Source organism: Mustela putorius, unplaced genomic scaffold (assembly GCF_011764305.1).
Source record: "Mustela putorius furo isolate JIRA1106 unplaced genomic scaffold, ASM1176430v1.1 tig00003858_pilon_pilon_pilon, whole genome shotgun sequence".
NCBI classification, from domain to species: Eukaryota; Metazoa; Chordata; class Mammalia; order Carnivora; family Mustelidae; genus Mustela; species Mustela putorius.
In genome coordinates, this window is record NW_025422010.1 from 42079002 (window position 1) to 42091854 (window position 12853).

At 39.0% G+C, this 12853-nt stretch overlaps 1 protein-coding gene across 2 annotated transcripts in view; it reads right to left on the reverse strand.

Annotated features, from left to right (window-relative positions):
• The window catches only part of DYM (dymeclin), a 334042-nt gene that overhangs the window by 73926 nt on the left and 247263 nt on the right, over positions 1-12853 (reverse strand). The window lies entirely within an intron of this gene.

Sequence of the window (12853 nt, forward strand, 5' to 3'; positions counted from 1 at the left end):
TTTAGAAGGGAAAAACACTCAACCACCTTTGAGAGTAAAAATGTGGAAGGTGAAGTTTGAAAATAATCATCCTGTAAACCCAGGAACCTACTGGTTCTTCTAGAACACATTAAATTTCAAGGCTTATTATCTTTGATATTGTTAATGCACAAAAGGGAAATAATCTCTACACTCTGGTGCCCTTTTCCCATTCCCTCTCTGGAAAAAGAGTCAGTGTGCTCTGAATCACGAACAGGAGAGCTACAGCCCAGTTTAAAAAAAAAAAAAAGGAAAAAGGCAAAACAGAGGTAGCTACATGTCAGTGGAGAGAAGCTCGAGGTCGGGTTTTGCCCTAGACTGGACAAGTCACCATCTGGGCCCTAGCCCCTTCCAATGAAAGATAAATGGGCTCTCTGGGGTGATGCAAGGAAGCATTCTAAGTGACCCAGACAGGCTTCTGCTTCGGATATGCAAAGACTGCCTCTCTTACTCTACCAGTGAGAAAAAGCCAGATAATTTAATAAATCACAAGTCTTCCCAGGACCATCAGAGAATGATTCTGGAAGGCAATCAAGTGAAATGAATTCTCTAGAGGGACCAGCCCCTCTAAAGAGAGAAGGAGCACAGATACTCTCTAGCTTTTGGCAGAGCACAGGAGGAAGACACGTCCTCACGGAAGTTGACACACAGAAATCAGATAAGATTTCAGTAAGTTCTTAAAGGCTACGTGTGGTCTAATGTGTCAGTCTGGAAAGCTGGAGCCCCAGGTACGGTGGGGTTTGCACTCACTGGAAAACTCTTTTTCCACCTGCCTTCACCAGGTGCTCACGAGAAAGATTAAGTGTGGAGGAGATGGGAAAGAGCCCTCTACCTAACCCTGCTTCCCAGAACCCCCTTTCACGCTAAGCAAAAGCCTTTAGCTCCTGGGGCAGCAAACTCTATTGGCCAAGAGCACCAGGAAATTTCCATTGCTTCCAGGGGAGAAGTAGAAACATAACCCATGTGCCTCTGAATGGGAAGCAGGAAACTCCCCTCCAGGACACAGGCAGATATCTGTTCCTGCAGGTGGAGGGACCGAGCAAAGCCCTCTAACACGGGGTTAGGGCAAGAAACCGTGTTGGGTGCGGAATCCTATCCCTCGATCCTATGCTGCCACTCGGGAAGGGGCAGGAACCTCTCACTCGAGGCCAACCACAGACACAGAACTGCCAAGACGAGGAGGGACAGAAATGCTGGGAAAGTCCCACTCCTAAGACCGAGGCACACACAGAGACTCCCCAAGAAAGAGGCTGGACCAAGACAACAGAAATACCCCTTCTCTGACTCCACTGCAGGGACTGCTGAAAGCAGAGGTTGGTAGAGCAACACTGAACAGAACCCAGGCCCCACTTTCAGGCACAGGCAACAACCATGGGGGCATGTCAAGCCAGTAGAGTTCTAAAGACAAAACCCAAACCCACCCCCGGTCCTAACCAGAATGAGCTAACTCCACATCAGTAGAGGTGTGCCCATTTATAGGCATACTTTTCACTCCAGACTCTACTGTCTTAGACATAATGTCTGGTATTTAATAGAAAATCGAGACACATAAAATAAATCATATGTTCCTAAGTAACAGAGAGGATGATGTGGTAAGTGCTGGGGACAGAGCAGTGATCCACACAGGTCCATACCTTCACATGCGTTATCATTTAGAGGAGATTCACCCTGGGGGGTACAGGTGCTACTTGGGGGACTTGGGGAGAAAGGGGAGAAGTATAGCAGAGTGGTTAGGGACAGAAGTTCTGGAGTCAGGCCTGGATTTGTGCCCCAGCTTTAGCATTTACTAGCTATATATCCTTTGGGCCGTAGCTTTCTCATCTGAAAAATTAGAATATTACCTATTTTATAGGATATGATTAAATAATAATATATTTTAAAAATATGCTGTCTTGCTTAGCAGATATAAAGTGCTCATTACATGATAGTTACTGTGATTAGTTATTATCAACAGGCAGCGACCTGTCTGAGTTTGTAGGCAGGTAAAAGGCAGAAGGAAGTGCACGCACAGAAAGCCTAACAATGAAGAAGACCACACCACGGGGAGGAAATCCAGTTTGGCTAGAATGTCAAATGTTGGGGGGAGGTGACAAGAGATGGAACCAGATCAAACAGGTCTCACAGGTCAAGTCAGATGAGTGCCAGACTTCCCTGAGCATAAAGAGGACCTTCGGGGCTCCTTCTGCTTCAGAAACACCCAAAAAGAGAAGAAAAAAACTACTTTCGGCAAAAATACAGCACTGGAGGAGAAGATGAAACAATTCTGGAAAGGTCAAGGGAGAGGTGTTTTGTTTTGTTCTATGATTTTGTTTATTTATTTGACAGAGAAAGACACAGCGAGAGGGGGAACACAAGCAGGGCGAGTGGGAGAGGGAGAAGCAGGGTCTTTGCTGAGCAGGGAGCCTGATGCGGGGCTCAATCCCAGGACCCTGGGATCATGACCTGAGCCAAAGGCAAATGCTTAACCGAGCCACCCAGGCGCCCTGAGGGAGTGCATTTTGAAAACCTACATGGGTAGACATTCGGACACATGATTTGCTACCCACAGTGCAAAGGGCAAAAGAAATGGGAAAGAGCGAGCAGAAACTGAAACAAGGGTGAACTCTGGAACTACCATCCAAAATTTTGAAAAAGAACAATAGGCTGACATTTTCTAACAGAATAACACACAAAGCTATACTGCGTAATATATCAGAAATGGCACCATATACAGAAAGATTAAAAACAGTGAGAGACAGAACCCAGAAATGCATCCAAGGATGTGTGGGAATACAGTAAATTATACGGATTCAATTTCATACCAGAGGAGACAAATCATCGAATTATTGCTACTGGGCTAAGTAATAATTAAATAGAAAAAATGTAAAGGCTAGATCTCTAATTAATTCCTTCAACAAAAAGAATTCCAGAAGATTAAAAGGTTAAGAAATAAGCTTTAAGGGGTTAGAAAAAAATACAGGTAAATATTTTCAGCTTCTTGATCCAGGGATGGGGTGAGAGACAGGGACGTTTTTCAGTGTTTGAGAAATAGAGTCTCGAAAGGAAAAAAACACAGTTTGGAATACATGAAAATTATAAGTCTTTTGAAGTGAAAAAAGGAGTCTCATAAATGTAGAGGAGACTAATAGCAGCTAAGAAAAAATATTAACAACATATTCAGTAGGAGCAAAAACACATAAAGAAATTCTACAAATCATTAAGAAAAATATAAACAGCCAATGGCTTGGTGCTAATCAGGGACACAGATGGAATCAGAGTTGTTCTTAACAGAAGAATGCAAGGCCTCACAGTCATTCAGAAGAGCACAAGTAATATCAAGAAAGCAAAGAAAATCAATCCAAAGAAAGCAGGACAGAAGAAAAGACCAAAAAAATCAATCAATCAATTAATCAGTTGGAAAATGGCGTAATACCATAAGAGATAGGTAAATAAATGCATTTGTGTCTTTTAAAAGCAGACAACATGCGAATCAGGAAAAAAGGGAAAAAACACACATATAAAACATTAGGGAAGGGTAAGGAAATTAACTATGGATATGGAAAACACTTCCTGAAAATTCTCTGTATAATTCTCTAGGAGAATTGACAATCTGTGATAAAAATGTAAAAATTCAAAACACTAATACGACATATTAGTGACATTGTAGGAAAACAAAAACCTCTCATGAAATGTTAGTGGGAATGTAAAAATGGTACATTTTTGTACCATTTAGCAACACATAACAACGTGCATACGCACTCTGACTCAGGAATCCTACCTTTAGGAGGTAGGGACATTTAGCAACACATAACAACGTGCATACGCACTCTGACTCAGGAATCCTACCTTTAGGAGGTGAATACGCAGGCAGACTCACACAATTATGAGACAGCATACCCACAAGGTTAGTCATGATAGCATTTGTAAATAATGAAAGAAAACAAAGTGTTCATCAATAAACTATGGTATCTCCAAATACCATAACACTATGCAGGCAGAAAAAGCAATGAAGAGGTCTCTACACTAATATGGAGTGACCTCTGGGAGATACCAAGAATACAGAAAACAATACACATTGTGTCATCTTTGGCGTAAGAAGGGATTGGGCGAAGACTATAAGAGTGTGTATGTGTGTGTGTGCATGCAAAAAGAAACTGAAAGGATAAACTAAAAATAACAAAAGGGTGCCTGGGTGGCTCAGTTGGTTGAGCATTTGACTGCTGGTTTTGATCCAGGTCGTGATCTCATGGGTTGTGGAATCAAGCCCTGAGTCGGGCTCCTCACTTAGCAGGGATTCTGCTTGAGAGATTCTTCCCCTCTGTTCCTACCCACCCCTCTGTCTCTACCTAAAAACAGACGAATAAATTTTTAAAAAAGAAAAATTATAAAGAAAATAATAGTTACCTACAGAGGAAGGGAGGAAACAAGGAAGAAGAAATACGGATGGAAGCAAGAACTTTCTGAGTAGATCCTGTTACACAGTTTTAACTTTGGAAACAAACATTATACCTATTCCAAAATTGAGACTTAAGAATTCTCTAAAACTTGACAATAAACTGAAATGACTTATCAGAATTGTGACATAATGATACAGACAAAAGTACTTCCTGTGTCTTTGAAACACAGTATTATTTCGACTGTACATAAATAGAATCTTAGTAGAATACTAAGTAGAACGCATTCTAAGGACAAACAGATAGGAAATCTCAAACTTAATAAATGGTCTAATTTTTAGGAGACATACAGGTGACAGTATTTTCAAGCTACTGATTACCTAATGAAAGTAAACAGCGTTAAGGTTTTTTAAGAATCAAGGTTTTCAGTGTAAGAGAGGAACGAGAAACATAAAACCAAATTAAAAAGGAAAGCTAAAAACTTGTAATGTTAAATACGAATTTGAAATTGTAAACATGATTTTTGTTTTAAAAATATGTATTTTCTAATATAGTCCACTTAAAAGGTCTAGTAATGATAGCCAAACAGCAACAAAGAGTATCAGTGGTCAGATTATAATCTCTAAACATCATGACCAAAAAAACAAGCAAACATACAAAGAAAGAAAACCCAAGTCTCCTTGAAAGGATGACTTGACCAGGTCTGTAGCAGAATGTACCCAATATTAGCTGGGACTTCTCACACTAGAAATCAAGAGAGCTTGCAATGACTAGTGGATTGTGTTAAAGGGACACAGAAGTCAATATGATGTGTTATCCAGTGACCAAAGATGAAATTTCAAAGAGCGATGGGATTTCTGGCAGGTGGATTAGATGTTTTAGGCCAAGTATCCCACCTGAGAACGGCTATAAAAGCTTGACATGTGTGAGGCACCTCTGTGGCTCATTCAGCTGAGGGGCTGACTCTTGATTTTGGCTTTGGTCATTATCTTAGTGTCCTGGGATTGGGCCCTGCCTTGGGCTCCATGCTCAGTAGGGATTCTGCTTGAGGACATCTCTCCTTCTCCCCTAGCCCTTCACCCTGCTTGTGCTCATATTTTCTCTCTCTCTCAAATAAATAAATCAACCTTGAAAAAAAAAGTTAAACATTTGTATATACACAAATGCAAATGCATACACTGTTTAATGGCCTCAGAAAGCTATCAAGTTGGTAAAAAATTGTAGACCCAAGATTTGGGAAAACAGGAAAGTTGAGAGGTAAGCCTGGCATTTAAGCTACGTTTCCCTTAAAGATATTTGCTGAAGTATAGTTGAGAGCCTCAGAAACTGAGTAGGTAGAGAAGCTTAGCAAAAGGTTTGATGGGCTCATTGGAATTAGAGATGGAAAGGGCAAATACTGGGATTCAGGATCTGTCAAAAAAGAGGGACCCAGTTAATTCCTTCCGAATTTTATGTGGAATTCCAAGGGGTACACCTGAGTTCTACAAATGAAAAAGAAATAGAACACCCCTCAGAGAGACTCATGTACAGCTTTGAAGCATCTCTATCAGATTGGACTAAGTCAATCTGGGTGTAGTATCATTCCTAGCCTTGGCAGCTACCACAAGCAAAAATCCTCTCTGGAGAAAGATAACATCATCCAAGTCCTCAAATTATCTCCATCATTCTTCATATAAAATGTTTGGCACTCAATAAAAACAATCAGGTATATTAAAAGATAAGACCACATAACTGACAGACAAGAGAAACAACAGACAATAGAAACAGGCCCACAGAGAAACATCAAACACATGCTTTAAAATAATTGTGCTTATTAACAAGTTTGAGAACAAGACTAAGAATTTTTGCAGAGAACTATAAACTACAAAAAGAACGGCATGAAAAAATCTAGTAGTCAAAAAATACAATAAATAATGAAGATTTTAATGGATGGCTTAAATAGCATCTGAGACATAACTGCAGAGAAAATCAGTAAAGTTGAAAACAGTTGATAAGAAAACATCCAGAATAAAGAGAAAGGAGGAGAAACAATATTTTAGAGATCAACACTACCTGAGAAGTACAATGGGCAATTAGCAATTAGCAATTCAAATTCAAGAATTATGAACTCTAAGCAGTTCATAATAAATCTGACAAAAATCACTCTAAGTACATAACAGTAAAACTACTGCAAATCAAAGAATAATTTTACTAACAGTTAAAGGACAATCTGTGATAATCCTCTATGTACTTAAGATTTGCACATTTTTCTGTATTTATGCAACATTTCATGAGAAAGTTTTTTTTTAAAGAATGTAATGAGTTCAAACACATTTAATATATAAAACTCCATGAGTTTAGTAATGTAATCCTTTGAAAAATGAGAGAAAGAGGAATCTCTCACCTCCCAAACCCAGCAATCCACTGGAAGGCATTATAAATAAATGGGGCACCAGCTTCTTACTCTAAAAACTGGAGATTAAAAGGGAATAATAAGCCTTTGGCTTTCCTTTATGAACTGTATTTAAACCACCCCATCTGATGGTTTTCTTCTAGGAAAAGTATAGTTAATGAATGTAGAAGAAAAAATAGTGTTGAAAAAAAATGTTTCAATTCTTAACTAATTGATTCATTTGGGCGATACTCATCAGTGGTTAGAACTGTGCTTTGAGGTGAAGCAGAACTTCACAGAGCAGAAATCAGGCTGTCCCGACCTGTAACCACTGATCACCCTTAGCCTCATCAGGAGTAAGTAAGACAACCACGCCTCCTAATGTGTGGAGCAAACAGTATCACCTGTGAAGCAATCTGGCCAAGAAAGAAGAATCTGAATCTACTCAGGCCTGTAAAGCTAACTTCCATTTACAGTAAATATGAGGGAGAGAACGAGGTAAACTCTACCAGAGGAAGCCAAAAGACATGCTTGGGATGTGGAACATTCTACAGGACAAACGGCTATTTCTGCAACATAATGATGATATGAGGGGAGTAAAGTGGGGGCCACTCTAAATTAAAAGAGACTTAATAGACATAACAGCCAAATGTATTAATTTTTATTTCGAATTCTGATGTTAGCACTGCTGACAGCCTTATGAGACTGCGGGAGAGATCTGACTGTGCTGTGTATTAGATCACACCTAGGAAATATTGCTACTTTCGTTAGGTGTGATAACCATACATGATTATGAAAGAAGATATTATTTTTAGAGACACATATCAAAATATGAGAGATTAAAATTCCAATATTTCCTCTGAAATACTGAAGCAAAGAAGGTTCAGATGAAAGATATATGATGAAATCTAATGGTTGAATCTAGACGGTTGGCATATCGGGGTTCATTAAATACCTTCTGCATTTCATCTGAATTTTTTTTTCACAACAAATATTTTGTTAAGTCGAAAAATTTGTTAACCGAATGAAAGGGAAACTTGTCTAGGTAAACACAAGTCATTCTACTTCACCTATAACCAAATTAAAAAGAGACAATAATGAAAAGAATAAAACACAAAAAAAGTGAAAGACTTGTTGGGGATAAACTGTTGAAAATGGGGACTATGCTCATCTAGTTTTATAAGTAATGCCTTTATATCTTTAGGGAATATGTAATTACTATGCCCTTTAAGCTTTTATTATTTTATTTTTTAAAGTTTTTTTTTCTTTTCTTTTTCTTTAAGAGAGATTGAGCAAGTGCGTGAGCAGGTAATGGGGGTAAGGGGAGAGTAAGAGAGAGAATCTTAAGCAGGCTCCATGCCCAGGGCAGACTCCAACTCTGGGCTCCATCTCATGACCCTGAGATCGTGACTTGAGCCGAAATCAAGAACTGGATGTTTAACTGACTGAGCCACCCAGGGGCCCCCAAAGATTTTTAAGTAACCTCTACATCCAACATGGGGCTTGGATTCACAACCCTGAGTCCAACAGTCATACTCTCCACTGTCTGAGCCATCCAGGCACCCCACCCTTTAAGCTTTTAAATCAGAAAAAAAAGTTTCTCATTTTTTCCTTACATGAGGGTAGCATAATTGATTTCAAAGTATGGTAAAGTTAGCTCGAAAATGAAAACAAAAGCCAATGTCACTAAAATACTCAAAATATATATATATCAAAGTCAACACTGCTAAAAAAATTCTATAACCCAAGTAGTTTTAGGAATTCTAGAATTGTACAATACTAGGAAATCTATTGCTGTAATCAGAGTAAATATTTATTTATTTATTTTGAAAGATTTTATTTATTTGAGAGAGAGAGACAGTAAGAGAGAACGTGACAGGGGAGAAGGTCAGAGGGAGAAGCTCCCCGTGGAGCTGGGAGCCCAATGTGGGATTCGGTCCTGGGACTCCGGGATCATGACCTGAGCCGAAGGCAGTCGTCCAACCAACTGAGCCACCCAGGTGTCCCAAGAGTAAATATTTAAAGGAGGAAAAGGTTATGGTTGTCCTGATGGATTTTTAAAAGTAATCTGAGAAAAGTTAAATTAAAAAGTTGTTTGGTAGGGGCGCCTGGGTGGCTCAGGGGGTTAAAGCCTCTGCCTTCGGCTCAGGTCACGATCTCAGGGTCCTGGGATCGAGCCCCACATCGGGCTCTCTGCTCAGCGGGGAGCCTGTTTCCCTTCCTTTCTGCCTGCCTCTCTGCCTACTTGTGATCTATTTGTCAAATAAATAAATAAAAACTTTAAAAAAAAAAAGTCGTTTGTAAAGTAAGAGAAAGGGCCTTTATTTGAAAAATGCAGAGTGGACACAAACAAGTAATTCACAAAAGATAAAAACATTAAGATATATTCACTTTTGTTAGATTAAAAATACCCATTAAAATGATAACGCTATCCCTCTCTTTTTTCCCGACATGTCACACTGAACACAAATAATAAATCTAATTCCCAGTGTTGTCAAGAAGAAAGGAAATGGGATTCTCAACAGAGTCCTGATGGAAGTGTAATCTGACACAACTTGTCTAGGTTTCAATGTATCAATATATACTAAAAAAGCCTTTAAAAGTGTAGACTTCTGTGCCTGCAATTCTAGTATCAGATATTTATCCTAAGGACAGAAGACTGTGCTCAAGGACTTCAGCCTTGTGGATGTTTACTGTGTAATAATGAAAAATTCTCATTACCCCGAATTTCTATTGCAGCCATACCAAACCACCACAAGTTTAGCCGCTTACGACAATGCAGACTTGTTATCTCACGGTTCTGAAGACATTTGGGTAGGTTTGGCTGGTTCCTCTGCCCTGGGTCTCATGAGGCTAAACTGAAGGCGTCAGCTGGGCGAGGCTCTTATCTGGAGGCTCTGGGGGAGAATCTATTTCCAAGTTCATTCAGGTTGTTGGCAGAATTCAGCTCCTCCTGGCTGCAGAGCTGAGTTTCCTATTTTCTTGCTGGCTGTCAGCTGGAAGTCTCTGTTAGCAGCTTCAGGCTGCCTGCATCACATCGTCCCTTCCATCTTCAAACTGGCAATGGCGTGACAAATCCTTCTCAGCTTTGAATCTCTCCAACTTCCCCTTTGGGCATATCTCTTCTACTTGAGCTGGAGAAAGTGCTCTACTTTTAAGGGCTCATGTGTTTTAATTGGGTCCACCTAAAAAAGCCAAACTAATCTCCTGATCTTAAGGTCCATAACCTTACTTATATCTGCTAAGTCCCTTTGGCTGTGCAACTTACCGTATCCACAAGTTCTGGGGATTAGGACCTGGACACTTTTCAGAGGTCATTACTCTACCACAAGTACTCAAGGGTCATTACTCCTACCACAATCCCAAATGTCCAACAGCAGATGATTGGTTAAATAAACTGTAGTACATCTGGACAATGGAATACCATGTAGTTAATCAAATGATGGATGTCAGACAACTTAGAATGGACTGAGAAGGGCAGACGTGAAGAAGTAGGTAATAAAGCAAGTTCAGTAACATGTTAATTGTGGAGTCTAGGTGGTAGGTATATGGGTATTCACCGTAAAAACTCCTCAACTTTTTTTGTCTATTTGAAAAATTTCATAGTAAGATATTGGGGAAAAAATAATTAGGCCAATCTTTCAATCTTCCCCTTCCCCATCAATGGTCTTCAAATGGAATTGGGTGAAAATCTAGGTGTCTATAAGAATTCTAGCAAAGCACCAGCAAATAAGCTTTTGCATAAGGTTTATAAGGAGACTAAGTTTTAAATAGCATTAAATAATCCCTCCATTTTATTTTTCAGATAATTAGCCAAATTAAAATAGGAAAACAATAATACAGGATGCATTTTTTTAAATTGTTAATTTAAAAACCAACTTCTATCTTATGCTTGAGGCATTTTTATTTTCAAAAAGGAAGTTCTCTTTAAAATAATTAACATAAAACAAAAGCTGTCTCGATTTAATTATTTTCTCAATGGGAAACAACAAACCCACTCCACAGTTCAACAAAATTTGATCAAACAGATTCTCAGTTGTGACAAACAAAATATCAAATAACCATAGAAGACAATGATTTCACAAACAGTAACTGAGGGCCCACATGATGACCTGCAGCATTGTCTGAAGCACTGAGAACAGGTAATGAGGATATAAAATAAGTGACATCTTTGACCTTTATTTCACCTTGGGAATTAGAAAATTCTGTCTAATTTTGTAAGGTAGAAATTTCTCAAAAACATGTCTCTCAAGATATGTAAGGAATTTTACACAAAAACCTAACTTAGTATTTTCACTCGGAAAATACTAAGATGTAACTGAGAAATACTGAACCTCAAGGGAGACACCAAAAACTATTTTCATGGCCTCAAGTCAGGAGCAATTACTCTGTATCTTAAAGACTTCCCAGTTTTATGGAAACTTGGCCAGAGCTACAGAAGAGGAGTACTGCCACAACAGTGAATAGCCTAGGCTCTGAGGTCAACCTCACTGGCCTTGGAATCCCTGTTCTACCATTTACTGCTCATGTGACCTTGGGAAAGATGCTAAACGTGGGCTTCTTTATCAGCAAAACTGTTACAGTAGAGTGGCAACAAGATAATGAATATAAAATACCTACCCCAACGTCTAACACACAGTAGCAGTTGCTAGCTGTGCTCTTACTAGTGAAAGCAACAGTAATAGTGAATGAAAGTTTCCTGTTACATGCTGATGTGCTTCGGAGGCACAGGAACTCTGTTGGGACTAAGACAAACAACTGTGATGCTTCTGACTTACACTTTCATGTCTATTCAAAGAGAAGTGCCTCCATGATGCTGAAATTTGAATTCTAGAACATCTGCACGCATTGCAGTGAAGTGCACCGAGCCACTGTGAATCTGAGATCTTTAAGAACCTAAATGCTACTGTTATATTAAATGGCCCAATCCTTTAGGAAATGCTGTGTTCAAAAATACTCCAAGTCTAATGCTGAAACACAGGTGACCCCTGATGGAAGACAGTTTGATTTGAATCCCACTGCATTATAACTATATTCCACATAATGTCCGAGGTTGTATTTATGGTTGTATAATAACTGGGATCAATGCCTACATTTTGCCCAAACAACTGCCAATACTTACAACTCAGTCAAGGGCAGCAGCAATGAGGGTGACTCGGTCTTCTGCTACAATCAGAGCAACAGATCACTGAAAAAGTTGCCATGGAAACTGCCTACATCCATTCAGAAACTTCAGGAGGCAATTCTGTATTAAATTTGCAATTTATTTCTTGTGGCAGAAACAAATTTTAAAGAACAATTTGACAGTCCTTAGAGTAATGAAGAATGCTTACTACAAGAAGAGTTACTAAAATAAGATGTCTTTAGTCTGTCATTGGACTTCCATTTTCAAAAAGCCTCCAAGGCACCCAAAAGTATATATAAATTCAGTTTTTATGTTACTATTTTCTGTGATATAGGTTAAGAAAATACAAATTGTTCATTCATTTTAATTACTTTTGGGGACTGGAACTTAACCTATGGCACTGACATGGATCTAACCTATGGCTCACCTCAGGATCAGATTTAGCAATCAAAGACGCCATGCATTGGGGCTGCCCTCCAATTTGCTAGAGAGTGCCGACTTCTTTGTAAGAGAAAGATGCCTAATTTTACTCTCTGGATAGTTTTCCTGGAAAACAGTTTGTGGAAACAACTACAAATACGTAAAAGATAAAATCAAAATAGGATGGGAAAAAACTTAATGTGGCATAAAGGAAATCCCTTTTTAGAGGCAAAGAGAAAGTTGATACTGCTACAGAAACAGAGACAAAGACTATTAAAAGGAGTCTCTTCAGTCAAAATCTACTTGGCAAGAAGGAAAGTGATTCCCCCTTACCTCCTGTTCTACTTCTTTCGTCTACTTGTATCAGTTGGGAATAAGGAAAAGATCTTGTTATCAGGAAGGTATGAAATGCAAGCAAAAGACATTTTAAGATAATGAGAGCAGTGTTAACAAGAAAACTTTCAAGCACAAGTCTTAGCATCAATGGTAACAACTCTCAAATTCACTTGGTGGCATTTCTCCTAAAAGCACAGTGACAGTACCAGG